Raw genomic sequence first — 12,729 nt, 5'->3', positions numbered from 1 at the left:
TTAAAACAAATGAGATTCATTCTCTAGTGAAGCTTCATGGACTCTTCTTAGAAATCACCATAAGCAGAAATAGGAGTGCATTGAAATCTTTATTATGTCACAAAATATAATCAATAGGTGAATGATTAGTTCTTGTTTCCACTTCTGCAGGAAATGTGACATAATTCTGCAGTCTTGGAGTCTCCAGAAAACACAGAAGCATTTTAATTTGTTGAGGGCCACAATGGAGATCATGAAAATGTCCAGTAGAAAGTGGTGGTGACCTGGTTTTATGGGGCTGGCTCAACAATTAGTACTAGAAGTTCTCAGAGACAACAGAAACTTCAGCAACAGACATCCATGTGGCCACAGATAAGTCTTATTCTTGAACCCATGTAAAACACTGTCTTGGGGCTCTTAGAAATTATGAGCAGAGGTTTCTGTAAGGAACTTGAGGTCCTGCGTCAGCAGGCAACAGCAGGGGCCAAGGAAATATGGATTATAAAACCATTAGTAATAAGTTAATAATTATGGGTTTTAGTTCATAAAGAATATGAGATGTGAGAAGTGAATCTGCTATTCCTTCACTCAGTGGTCCTCATTCCTACATGCTTATTGTATGAACATTTCAGGGAACTGAGAGTACTGATATTTCTTAAAAATATAGGGCATATTATTTGTATAACTTGATCCATAAATGGAAATTAAATACAATTCTTCATCTGGTGTTCAAGCAAAGAAACAGTGAGATGTTCCAATCCTGGGAGAAAAATAGCTGGACTGAATTTATTGATATTTAAGGTCTTTTAAAGGGTAACTTTGGATATATGTGATTTGCACCTAAAATACTGTTCTTAGAATCTAAACCTTGTCAAAGAGGCAACTCCAGGGTTTCACTTTTCATACAGTGCTTAATAGGTTATAAAGAACATTATAGTCTTCCTCGGTGCTGCCTGCGGAGGTGGCAGCCATCTATTGCTGGGCATCATGGCTGCCCTCAGATCCCTGGTGAAGCCCAAGATCATTAAAAAGAGAACCAAGAAGTTCATCAGGTACCAGTCAGACCGATATGTCAAAATTAAACGCAACTGGCGGAAACCCAGAGGCATTGACCATAGGTTACGCAGAAGATTCAAGGGCCAGATTCTTGATGCCCAACATTGGTTATGGGAGCAACAAGAAAACAAAGCACATGCTGCCCAGTGGTTTCCAGAAGTTCCTAGTCCACAACATCAAGGAGCTTGAAGTGCAGCTGATGTGCAACAAATCTTACTGTGCAGAGATTGCTCACAATGTATCCTCCAAGAACTGCAAAGCCATTGTGGAAAGAGCAGCCCAGCTGGCCATCAGAGTCACCAATCCCAATGCCAGGCTGCATAACAAAGAAAACGAATAGACAACTTATGTGCATGTCATATTTGTGTTAATAAAACCATAAAACTACAAAAAAATTAAGAACATTATAGAATACTATAATGAGTATGTAACAAAAGCCTATAAAGTAGATAATTAATTCTACTCCCACTTTACAGAGTGAAAAATGGAGGCAAAGAGAAATATAATTAGTTTTTCTGGCCCAACTTTACCACATTGATCAATGATTGTTCATTGAGCATAGATATATGACATCCATTATGCTCTCAGAATAACATTTTTTTTAAAAAAAGATATGAATATATGCTCTGAACAGGCAAGAGAAGTCTCTCATGAAATGAGGGTAGTTTATAAGGTGACATCCGTACTTTAAAAAAAAAATCATGGTTCTCTTTCTCATCAGCCTATTTTATTTTTTTTAAGATTTTATTTATTTACTCATGAGAGATACAGAGAGAGGCAGAGACATAGGCAGAGGGAGAAGCAGTGGGATTCGATCTGAGGATTCGATCTGAGGATCCCAGGATCACAAACTGAGTCAAAGGCAGAAGCTCAAACACTGAGCCACCCAGGCACCCCTGCTCATCAGCCTATTTCTTTATGTGTTGTAGTGACTGGTTTAATAATTGCATAAAAATCAATAGATGCCTTGGAAACCAATACACTCAGAGTATAGAACAATTTTAGGGCATCTGATATATGAAATGGAGATTTTTAAAAGGAAAGATGTACATACAGAGTCCACCAGATTTGAAATATGGTTACAACTAGAATTTAATTAGTGAACAAACACTGGGCATCTATTATGTGCAAAGTATTGTTCTTAATGAAACTGAATCGAAAAACAATATAAGACATGATCACTACCCTTTATAATTTTTAATCTGTCTAGAAAGGGATAAGATAATAGACTCGGTATATTGAAGGTCCTCAACAGATATTTGTTTAATGAATGATTGCATGGATGACTATGAGATTACTATTGGTCCAAGGTAGCATATGATACATACCAAGAAAATGAGGGAATGTGCATGTGAGTATATTAAAAAAAAACCCTGCAAAATGATATATCTTTAAGAAGTTATTAGAGTCCTCTATATGTAGAGTCATGAAGGTGAGGTCAGGTTGCAAAGCAATTTTGAATAGATAAAAAAATAATTAAGCAAAGGAAATCAGGGATTAAAGGTAGATAAGAGTATACTAAGAAGATAAGGGCATACTGTTATCTTAGAGGCAAAACTGTCCTGACTCTCATAGTATCTTGAAGGAGCAACTTGAGCATGATGATCACTCAGGAAGCTAAAAGCTGGCACAGGACAAGTATTCCTCTATCTAAGTTAAGATTCACGTTACTTGCTAATACAATGGAAAATTGAGTACTAGTTTGTAATTTCCCTGATGAAGAAAGTACAGATTGAGATAATTCACACTGAGATTTTGTACATTTGCAGAGACAGTGGTAATCAATAGGATTATGGCAAAGATACACTAAAATTTATCTCCAAAGTGAATGGGTCAAAACTTGCAAATTTTTGATTGAAATCTCATCAAGCAATATAATAGATTTTTTTTTATTCCTCTGGAAAGTGGCCCAGAACCCAGTGTATTTGGGGACAAAACTTCAGTGCTCTTGCCAGGTGGACATTTAGAAGACCAGTCCCTTGCCTTGAACTTTACTGTTGAGGCTATTACCTATTGGCATCCAGATGACAATTCATGAAAGAGACCTCATCGTGCTCCCTAAAGAAACAACTTGTTCCCTGCCAAAATTAGGATTACCTTGCTTTAGGAAGAGGATGCATACTATTCTGGCAGCCAAATGATGAGTTGCCAAAAATATCATTCCATCATGAACGGAAAAGTAGACTCATATAACCCAGAAGAGAGAGGGTATTATAGATGGCCTTCCGGACAATTGATGAGGGACCTTGCTGAAGGCTGTGCCAAAGGCAACAGTAATAACTAGACATTACACTAACTTAATGACCTGGCAAATTAGAAACCACATTGATAAAGATAAGTCCGTGAGTGAGGTTTTTAAGCCCTACGTGTTAAGGCCTAAGGATAGGCATAGCAAAGATGAGTACCTGTGACACCATTTATTCCATTTCTATACCCATGGCCAACATGGATAATAGATAACTCTGTCTCAGGGTCCTTCTCAACTAACACAGCACTTTAAGTAGGCCCACTTATCAATGGGAATTGTCAGGTCATTTAAAACCTATTTCCTTGCTGATGGATTGCTCCAATGTGACAGATGCCTACTCCATCTTCAGATGAGAAGATAATGGTCCTGAAAAGCACTTGGCTGTGGAAGGAGCTCTCATCTCCCAAGAAGTTGGGGAGCATAACTGAGTCAATATACACTCAAGGAGGATGTCTAGGAAGTCAGGGATCCCGTCTACCATTCAGCTGACCCCAGGAGGTGGACTTCCATGCATCACTGCTCATGGCCTACTGCCCAAGAGTACCTCTGAGTAGCCAGCAGGTGAGTGAACCTTTCCATAATGAAATTCTAATACAGCCAGGTTGCCTAAAAGAGTCTGGTTAGTTGCTACTTGGGCCTTGGCTTAGGACTGTTTTTGATGTTAGAAAATACTTGGGTTTTGTGGGGATGAAATGAGATAGCACCTGTGAAAACTGTTTGGAAATTTTAAAGGCCTTGAACTCATGCAGGGGTATAGGTGAGGATGATTACTGCAGATAAGCCCTGCATTTTTCCTCAGGCTTACAATTTTTTACTTAATTGGCTCTTTTCAATAACACCAGAAAGGAATCTTTTCCTTTGTGGGAGGCAAAAATAATGAGATATTTATCTTGACTTAGCTATCATTATGTATGTGTGACATCCCTAAATCCACTCCAGTGCACCCTCACACTAGTCAGAATTATCTTTTTTTCTTTTTTCTTTTTTTTTCATCAGAATGATCTAACTTTCATCACTTCACCTAGCTTCTCAGGAACCAAAATCGATTCCCCTGCCTGTTGTAGAAAATTCAAGATCTTAAGTCATGCATTCAAAGTCCTCTTTAACTACCCATCCCTGCCACTCACCCACCAGTTGCCACCACCTTTCCAATCTCACCTCTTCATGCTTCACATTGTAGAAGCAGGTACCATTGGAGCTGGCAGTCATCAAAAAGATGATGCTCATCTAATCCTCGAATTTCTTGGTTGGGAAAACTTCAGTCCAGAGAGGTGAGGTGATATTTCCAAGGCCACACATAGCTCTCCCACTATGGCCAAGATAACATGTTTTCCATTCCCCACACAACTTGTTCCTTTGGTCCTAAGCACCAGGACAGGATGAGTAGAACTGGTACCCAGGAAACAGTGTGGTATGGGATAAATGATGCATGAAGCAATAATGAGAATTTAAAACTTAGTTCTCTTGCGACATACTGTGTTTGCAGCAAATGACCTTTATGTCGAATTTGCCACCCTCCTAATAGGGAATTCATTAAAGTTGGGAATTAATCTGTAAATTTTTGTTTTGCTGACTTTGGAAGGGAAATTTGTGACAATTCTCTTCTACCTAAATAGAATAAATGATTCAGGGCTAGAAATGATTAATATAATTTTTAGGCATGTAAGGATTTCCCTGGGGAATGGCCCTTGGGTTATTATTGTTTGCCAAGATTTTCATCTGAATTGAAGCTAACAAGGTCATTCCAAGGGTAACTGTACTGGGGAACCTTAGTACAATGACCCTGTTACAACTTGCCCAACTAGAAGCTAGGAAACCACACCTTCTTTAGAAGGTTTATATGGTAGAAAATGGGAGGTAGTTAGTGATTTAAAACCTTACTGATTATCACAAATGGCAGGAAGAAGAAAAAAGTGAAGGAAAAGCCTTGATTATAAGAATATTGTTAAAGAAAATGAAAGGAAGTTTTGTAAAAGTTCAAATACATAATGCAATTCAAAATGAGACTGATCAGCTTTCTACATCTGCTTCGATTAGTAGATAAGAATACTTAAAATTTGTGTAGTAAGTCTCTGAATATAAATTACTCCTTATAAACTGTTTGAGGGTATTTTTTATAAGTTTTCTTTAGTATTTAAATAATCACCATGAACTTATAAATATCATTTTTATATATACACACACTATAGTACTTTTTCAGATTATTAAAAATTTCAACAAATGGAACCTGAATTAATGAAGTTTTTTTTTAGAGATTTTATTTACTTATTCATGAGAGACACACAGAGAGAGGCAGAGACATAGGCAGAGAGAGAAGCAGGCTCTCCACAGGAAGCCCAATGTGGGACTCGATCCCAGGTCCCCAGGATCATGCCCCAAGCTGAAGGCAGATGCTCAACCACTGAGCCACCCAGATGTCCCTAATGAAGTTTTAATATTCCTACAAGCAAGTATATTAGTCTAAATATCCATGTTAAGCTTTAGTACCTTTCAGACCTTAGCACTTAAAAACATATCCCTATTGCACTAGGACTTGCCTATAACAAATTCAAAGGAGCAAGCTTTGTCCTCTACTCCATAAAATTGGAAATAGTTGTTTGTTTTAATACAAATATTCACTTTACACCCCCAGCTTCCTAAATCCTTAAGTAATTGACTCTTCAGGAAGATGTTTCATTTCATCCATGGTTTCCCTTTTTCCTGGCTCATGGCAGAGTGCACCAAAAGCCCCCCCAAACCCAGAGTTCATTAACATCATTAATTCAGGCTCCATTTATTTGAAATTGTTAATAATCTGAATGAGTACTATAGTCTCCATGTGTAAAAATGATGAGAGATTTTCTATTTTTTTAATTCCATGGTGATGATTTAAATACTAAAGAAAACATAAAAAACAGCCTCCAGCAGGGTGTGCTTGATCTATATTTAGGAAAGACTTTAGAGGTCATGTCATCCAATCTGAGTGGGGAAAAGCAACTGCAGTTTGCATAAGCAAAAACTCCATGAATGTTAAACTGAACTTGTTGACTGTTGAAATAATAACGAACTAAATAAGTCTATACAAATATAATAATGCATTTTTAATATAAAGATCAATGTTAGGCATTCAATCTATTTGCTGTATAATTCTTTTAAGCCCAAGACTCAGGAAAAGGAAGAGAGGAAGCCTCCCCTTCCTCTCAGGTGGCCCTCAGTTTCTTCTGTTTTCTCTAACCTCTGCAGTGAATATACCACTCTTACTTGAGATCAAAGTAACTCTGCCTCCTTTCAGTTCTTTGTTAACATTTACACGAATTCTCAAAGAGCAAGGGGGTGAGAGAACTATCCCTTCCTGCTTTTGCTTCTTCCTCTAAAAAGATTAAAAATCCTTTTGCTTGTCTTGACCTTTTGGGTGTGACATGATACATTCTTGAGTTTGTCTTGCTGCACATGCTAGATGTAGAACCATGTAGTGTTCTTTCACTTCTCCTAGGCTAAATGCACATCAGACTGGCCTCAGATCCTCTCTCTTTATCATGTCTCCAGCCTTTCACAGATGGAGCCCCACATAAGCTTCACCTGCAGGCCCTAGCCTGTCTGAGCCCCTGAGTCAGTTCTCCCTAGGGCTAGAGGAGTATCCGCAGTCTCAGCCCCATCAGTCTGAAATTACGTGTGCTGCCTATAGAGTGCCAGCAATGGAGAACTGTGGCCTGCGAGGCTGTGGAGTAACGGCATCTCCAATCTGTGTTGGCCTCAGCCGTGTAACCAGGAGGCAGCAGGGCGCAGTGGAAAGAGCAATAGCTAAGGAGCTACACAGCCCCGGAAGGTTGTTAGTCTCCCCATTCTGATGTCAGCTGTATTACCTTGGACAAGTCACTGAACTTTTCCAGACTCCTGCTTCTTTACCTGCAATGCAAAGGAAGGTTGTCTCTACTGCCTGTCACCTACAGGAGTTCTTGCTGGTAGCCATATTCAGTCTTGCTATTACACTATTTTCCAATTCCGTACAAATAGAGACTTCTTTCTTATTATACCTCAAATTAATTTTGCCTGTTAGGATGGTGGAAACTTTACCAAATATAAAATCAATCATCTGCCTTCTTTTGTAATTTCTATTTTTTCATACCCTTAAACAATACATTTAAACCAAAATTCTATTAGAGGGAAAGAATGTCTAATCATAATCATAATAATTGCTAATTTATAGTAAGGGTTAACTCTACGATAGGTACTGACCTTGGTGCTTGACATGGATTGTTGTACTTAATTCTTGCAGCACTCTTATGAAGAAAGGGTTTTCAGTTAAAACCAATAGGCTATTCTTTTTCCTACTTTAAGCAGTGGTCATGTCTAATTCACTCCTGATAATGAGTGCATTTATTGCCTGGTGCCATATTCATTTACTTGTTGAATATCTTTTGGGTGCAAAGGAAGATTAGGAGATTTGCATCTTGAAGCATTATAAAAGATGAAAGGTATGGTCCCTGCCCTCAAGAAAACCAAAAGCTAGTAGGGAAGCAGATTGAGAAATAGTGAACTTCAAAATAAGTAAAATAAAGTAAATGCTTTAACAGTGCTACCAGCTAAATGTCACTGGGCCCAGAAAGGGAACAAGATATTTCAATGCTTTCCAGAAAGCTTGCTTTCAAGGTTTATCTCTAAGTGAAGCTTTGATGAATAAGGAGGATTTTGAGAGGCAGAGAAGTGAGAGAAAGACATTGCAGGCATAAGAATCACATGGGTAAATACTCACACTGAGTCACTATTGACTCACAAACCTCAGTGCAGGGCTTGTTCCTGGAATAGCAAGGAGTTTGGGGTTTTTAGACCTTAAGGTATTTGCAAGGAAGTCCTAATTTGGTAGATGATAGTAGAAAGGCAGAATCATAAAATCTTAGGGTTAAAGAGTACCTTAAGGTCATCTAATCCAATAGCCCATCCTATACCTAAATCTCTTCTAAAACCTTCCTGCCACATGGTCATCAAAGCTAGGCTCACATATTCCTAGCAACAGATACCATATTATCTTCTAGGGTAGCTGATCTCATCATTTTCTGAAATTATATTATTTATTTATTCAATTACTGTCTCTATCAGACTAGACCTCAAGTTCCATGAGGGCAGGGACTATTTTGCTTGCCATGTATCCTCTGTGCCTAGCACACAGTAGGCATATGATATTCATTGAAATTAATGCATTTTATCTCAGGGTAACTCCATTTATAAAATTCTTTTTAAAAAAGATTTTATTTATTTATTCATGAGAGACACGGTAAGAGTCAGAGACATAGGCAGATGGAGAAGCAGGCTCCCTGTAGGGAGCCTGATGTGGGATTTGATCCCAGGACCCCAGGATCACAACCTGAGCTGAAGGCAGATGCTCAACCACTGAGCCACTCAGTTGTGCCATTTATAAAATTCCTAAGTGATTTCCACAAAATAGTCTTTTACATACATGAAGACATCTATAAAATCCCTCGTGTATTTTCTCCAAATTACATATCTCCAGTTGGTTAACAATTCCTCATGAGATATAACTTTGAGATCCTTCACTATCCTGATTACTCTCTTAAATTCCTTTTTGTCTCTATTTCTTTTAATGTTCTTCTGCAGTAACAGAAGGCAGCATTCCAACTTCGTAGCATCCTTCAACTAGGCAGGTCTGATCATCTCTCTTGTTCTAGGTCTTTTTTTTTTTTTTAAAGACTTTATTTATTCATGAGAGACACAGAGAGGCAGAGACACAGGCAGAGGGAGAAGCAGGCTCCATGCAGGGAGCCCGACATGGGACTCGATCCCAGGACCCCAGGATCAATGCCCTGGGCTGAAGGCAGCACTAAACCGCTGAGCCACCCGGGCTGCCTATTTTGTTCTAGGTCTTACACTGTGACCCAACATGGCATTTTTTTGAGGCCTACTTCACATTAGTGCCTCCTGTGTCTCTAACTGTTAGATAACCACCCTCCTTCCCACTCTCTATACCCCCTGCTATGTTCTACTACTTGCTAACATCTCTTCTGTCTCGACTTGTACAGAGTTTGAAAACCAAGCCCATGCCTCACATTTAGGGGGCTATTAAAATGACCCAGGACAAAAGATACAAGGTACTGAACTAGCACAGTGTGGCCAGAAAGGAAGAAACAGAGAAATATACTCAAGGCATGATCAATAGAACTTGCAATTCACTGATTTAATGACTGATAGCTTACTTTCTTAGTGGATGCCTCTCTTCCCAGACTGCTTATGAGTTAGGAGTCAATTCCCAGCTTCTCCCAAGCAAGCATATAACATAGTCTTTTTAGTCTATGTATTTTTCCTAGTTACAATTTAAGCACATACTGGAAAAAGTCAAAGGTAGCAAGATTTCTAGCCTGGATGATTGAGAGAATGGTAGTCCTATTAACAGAGTTAGGAAATCCAGAGATAGAGTTTAAGGTGATGATGAAGCATTTGTTTTGGGACATGTTAAATTTGTAAGCTTGAAAATATCTAGAAGCAGTTAGACAACTTTTTTTAGTACTATGGATTTGGAGCACAAAGCTGAAATATGGACTTGTGAGTCATCAATGGAGATACTCGCAGATTTCCCAGACAATGAGAATGTTGAAGATCATTTGGATTGAAAAAAGACATGACTAAGAACAAAACCTTTACTCTTGGCCTCCTATAATGGTAGGAGGAAGAATCTCCCAGAAAGAGAGAGGTGTGCTCTGCGGGTATGAGGAAAACTTGATGAATTTAATGTTGGGTCAACCAAAGCTGGACATGATTGCAGAAGGAAGATAAAGTCAGTCACATCAAATACAGCAGAAAGCTCCTGGAGAACAAAAATTCTTAAGATGTTACTGAGTTTGTCAGTGAAGAGGTAGTCTGATAACCTTGAGAAGAATAAGTCCAGTGAAGTTGGAGCCCGGCTGCAAGTTGTTAAGAAATAAATTGAGTAAATTGTAACAATGAAGTCAAAGCAGTAAATGTAGACTGCTATTTTGAGAATCTGTGATACAGTACATGTAAAATAAAAGAAACAAATCCTTATGAGATTCATATGATCCACATATTCTAAAATATAATATGAAGTTAATTACCGTTTTACTGTAATTTCCAACTGCCTCAGAATTAGGCACTTTATAGGCCTTATGACTGTACCAGATATTCAGCAGATCTCACAATATTAAAAAATGGAAATAGATGTTTATATAGACTTCATTGAATTTAAATGGGGTTACATGTATTTTCTTGTTTTTCACCCCCACCCCGGATCCCTAAGAGGGATCCCTAAGAGGTGTTCAATTCTTAGATGTCCAATAATTTTAAGTTCAATTTTCACCTAATGCTGCCCAGACTGGATGGCAGGTCAAGCTCTTTAGACTTTAATGCAACATAGATTCTGTTGGAAATACTACTATGTCTAATGAATTTCTGGGTCCCTTCTATATTGTCTTCTAATGCCACGGGATACGAACCTCCAGGAAGTTCACTCCAGCCCTGGTCTCCACCACACATAGATTCATAGGATGTCAACTCTGGAAGTGGCTTTATAATTCTCCTTGTTCATCTTCCTTTATTTCATAAGTGAATGAACTGAGCTCACAAGTGGGAAAATGACTTTTTCAAGTAAGCACTGGCACAGAGTGACTGCACTGTGGTCTTTAGAATTAGGACTGAATCCTGGATTCATAACTACCTAATTTTATGACATTAGTCTAGGCTTCCTGCACTCCAGTTTTCTCATCTGAAAATGGGGCCAATGACCATTACACTTGCTTCATAAAGTTGCTGTGTGACTGAATAACATGTGAAGCATCTAGTCAGTACCTGGCACATGGTAGAAATGCATAAAATGTTGATTCCCTCCCCTTTGTGCAAGTTTCCATTGAAATAAAACTCAAGGAAATTCAGGTCTTCTAAATTCCAGGCTAGCACCCTTTTCATACATAGGGATCTTCAAATCGGGGTACCTCAGGAGGTATGCGTAGATTTTCCAAGGAATGTACAGGGGCATGGACAGTTTCAAGAGAGCTGATTTCCAGATCCTCAAGTTCTGTATGAACTATTCCCTAAATTTGGTCTGACTATGCATCTGCAGTTGAGAGTTTCATTTTCCTCCTCATATTTCACAATGATTTTTCTACTTTGTAAAAGACAGACATGTCAAACCTAAGTTGCATGTCACCATGAAATGGTGTATCTCCAAAACAACAAAGGGACTTTGGGCAAGTCCTTTGCTCAGGATACCATACACTGCATCTCAATCTTATTTAGAGGTACAGTTCCAATAAATTTTTACTTTTTGGATTTAGTAAGATTATTAAAATTTGTGATAATGTAGTCTGCTCAATTGTGCAATTCCAATAATTGCTCAGTGTAAAAGAAACTTTTCAACACTTAGAACTTTATGGTCACAAGATTTTTTTTTTACTTTTAGTTCACACACATATATATTTTTTTTAAGGAACGATAGGGTGACTGATAAAAGACTTCTGAATATAGAAATATGTTACATTAGATAATAATCTGTGGAGGAAGTGGGATAAAAATATGAGTTCCAGGAGAGAAAAATCATATAAAATATTCAGCAGTCAAAAAAGAGCTTGTTGTAAACTTTTAAATTGGATGAGGTGGGTAGTATTTATTATACACTGCAAATTATGGCTTTTACTTCTATTTTTATGAAAATATTTAAATGTCAACTTAAAAATGGATTAGAAAGAAGATATTTTTTCAAAATTCTTTTAGTGAGTACTACCTAGATGACCCTGGAGAGGTCCATAGCCCCATAGCCATTTCAGAGTTTTACCCTTATTCTAATCTGTGACTGAGGGAGATCTTTCCCTTTTTTTGATTTTTGAAAAGATACACACACACACAAGCAACAAATCCCCAGGGCTCTAGGTCTTCTTCTTTTGACCCCACATTCTCTCCTTTGCCATTTAGGGATGTCTTTTGCTCCCAACCCTGTGAGTTTACACCTTACCCTTGTCAGCCCCAATGCTTCTTCTCTCGCCCAACTCCATACACACACTTGCCCATTTTCTTCTGAAGTTGCTCCAGCCATTAGGAAACTGTCAGATCCTTCTTTCATTTGTTGTTCCAACACGAATTCTGAACTTTCAATAGGCATCAGAATCACCTAGAGGGCTTGTTAAAACACAGATTACTGGGTCCCACTGCTAGAGTTTCAGATCCAGTATTTTCAGAATAAAGCCATAAAATTTGCATTTTTAACATGTTACCAGGTGTTGCTGATGCTGCTGGTTTGGAGATCTCACTTTAAGAACCACTGCTCTGTGCTAATGTCTGGTCAGTTCCCCAGAGATCATGTGGTCTAAATGGCAGGCATCATCATGTCTAAAGCTAAGAGTGACACCAAAAGAGATTATACTAGACAAAAGCATATGAAGCTTCTCAAGCTGATTTCTCAATCTAAATTATTTTTAATATAGTATTTATTTATTTATTTATTTATT

The 12,729-nt window shown here is 38.2% G+C and overlaps 1 pseudogene across 1 annotated transcript in view; it reads left to right on the top strand.

Moving 5' to 3' along the window:
* LOC144305467 (large ribosomal subunit protein eL32 pseudogene) overlaps window positions 1-12,729 on the top strand; it is a 62,052-nt pseudogene that overhangs the window by 14,669 nt on the left and 34,654 nt on the right. Inside the window, exon 3 of the transcript XR_013372475.1 lies at window positions 151-3,844. The product of XR_013372475.1 is annotated as a large ribosomal subunit protein eL32 pseudogene (transcript). The remainder of the gene's footprint in view (window positions 1-150; window positions 3,845-12,729) is intronic.

Source organism: Canis aureus, chromosome 35 (assembly GCF_053574225.1).
Source record: "Canis aureus isolate CA01 chromosome 35, VMU_Caureus_v.1.0, whole genome shotgun sequence".
Classification (NCBI taxonomy): Eukaryota; Metazoa; Chordata; class Mammalia; order Carnivora; family Canidae; genus Canis; species Canis aureus.
The sequence above is the reverse complement of the archived record's forward strand: the minus strand, read 5'-3'. Positions and strand labels throughout refer to the sequence as shown.